We start from the raw sequence: 2230 nt of genomic DNA on the forward strand, positions 1-2230 counted from the left end.
GCCAAATTCAAGCCTAAACCTTCCACGGACCTCCAAAATACATTCTGATCACGCCAAGTCCCAAATTACCTAACGGAGCTAACCAAATCACAAAAATTCCAATACGAGATCATATACTAACAAGTCAAAACTTGGTCAACCTTTCAAATTTTAAGCTTCAAACTGAGAACTGTTCTTTCAAATTTATTCCGATTACTCTGAAAACCAAAACCGACGATTTACATAAGTCATAATATATCACACGTGGCTAGTCATGCCCGAGAATTGGCGAGCGAAGTGCAAAAGCTCAAAACGACCGATCGGGTCGTTACAAAAATAAATACTTTCTGAGTTTTGTGATCTAAGCTAAAAAAGTTTATAATATATTAAAATGATATTTAAATTTTTTGGTGTTGAGAATTAATTTTTTTTTGGTAATAACTGTGATACATTACCATTCAATTTAACTTGTTTGTATGGTAATATCTCACAATTATACAAGTGAACGTAAGACATTTAAATAAACGAAGAAAATAATATTTTCGTCGCTATAGGTGTTACTCCCGATCCATTTTATGGATGTTAGACTTGAAGTTTCTTTTTGTAAATTATTAAATATAATTTGTACTTTTTAATGTAATTTTTAAATATATTATTTTGTTTAAATAAAAAATTGAAGGTTAAAATTACACTGATTTTTTGTGTGTTTTGACCTTTATATTCAGAATTCACTTACATAAATTTAAATAAGAAAGCAAATCCATAATTTAAATTCTTTTGGCACAACATTTAAGAATTTTATCATTGAACCTATTATATTTTTAAAATTAAGGGTTCGTATATACTATTTATTGTAATTTTAATTAATTTTTACATATAAATTTATGTTCTGTGTTGAAAGTTATGTATTCAGTTGAACCCATAACTTGTAGCATTTACCTCTACCAAATGCTTTGTGATTAATCTTACCACTGACAAGATTGTTTTGCAGGGAAAAAGAGTTAACAATATTTACATTGTAGATTTGTCCACACTTTCAGAAAATGAACTCACTTGCTTGAGTGTGTTGGACAATGATCCCCTTCTGTGGCACAAGAGACTTGGTCATGCAAGTCTGAATCAACTCAACAAATTAGTCTCCAAGGACTTGGTGATAGGGTTACCTAACATCAAGTTCAAGGAAGACAAAGTTTGTGAGGCATGTGCAAGGGGGAAACAAGTAAGATCATCTTTTAAAATCAAGAAAATGGTAAGCATAACCAGGACGTAACTGGTTCATATGGATCTCTGTAGTCCAATGAGAACATTGAACAGAGGTGGTAAGAAATATGTGATGATGCTTGTTGATGATTATTCTAGGTTTACCTGGGTACTATTCTTAACGTCTAAGGATGAAGCATTTGACATGTTTACTACCTTGTTAGAAAAACTCAGAAACAACTAGGTAATCAACTTCAATCAGGTTTGATCATGGAACTGAATTTGAAAATGCTAAGTTTGCTGAATTTTGTGATGAGCATGGTATAGATCATAATGTCTCTGCCCCTAGGACTCCTCAACAAAATGGAGTAGTTGAAAGAAAGAACAGGACTCTTGAAGATATAGCTAGGACTATGCTTCTTTCTAGTAAACTGCCCCATAGCTTCTGGGCAAAGGCTGTGAACACTGCATGTTATATCATAAATAGATGCATGACTAGACCTCTTGTAGAGAAAACTCCCTATGAGTTACTTAAAGGGAGAAAACCAAATATATCCTATCTTAGGGCATTTGGATGCAAGTGCTTTATGCACACTAATGGAAAAGACTCCCTAGGTAAGTTTGATCCCGGAAGTGATGAGGGAGTATTCTTCACATATAAAAGCATATAAAGTGTTCAATAAAAGAACTTTGTGTGTAGAAGAAAGTGTACATGTAGTGTTTGATGAAACTAACATTCTTTATGAGAAACAAGAACATGAAGATGAAGCTATTAGGCTGGTAAAAGAGTTGAGTGAAGTCTCAGTTCAAGCTAAAGTGGAACCAAAAGAAGGAACAAGTGATGGAATAGGTTCTTCCATCCAGGGTAACCTGACAGGGAGAACTGATCAAAGAAGAACTGAAACCAATCCCCTAAAGGAACTTGTTCATGACCCTGTTCCTCAGCAACAGAACATGGGAGAAATATCAAGCAGAAATCAGTTGGTTGTGAAACCTCACAAGTATCAAAGTTCTCATCCCATTGAGAACATAATTACTGATCCGACCTCTG

This window comes from Nicotiana sylvestris, chromosome 4 (assembly GCF_000393655.2).
Source record: "Nicotiana sylvestris chromosome 4, ASM39365v2, whole genome shotgun sequence".
NCBI classification, from domain to species: domain Eukaryota; kingdom Viridiplantae; phylum Streptophyta; class Magnoliopsida; order Solanales; family Solanaceae; genus Nicotiana; species Nicotiana sylvestris.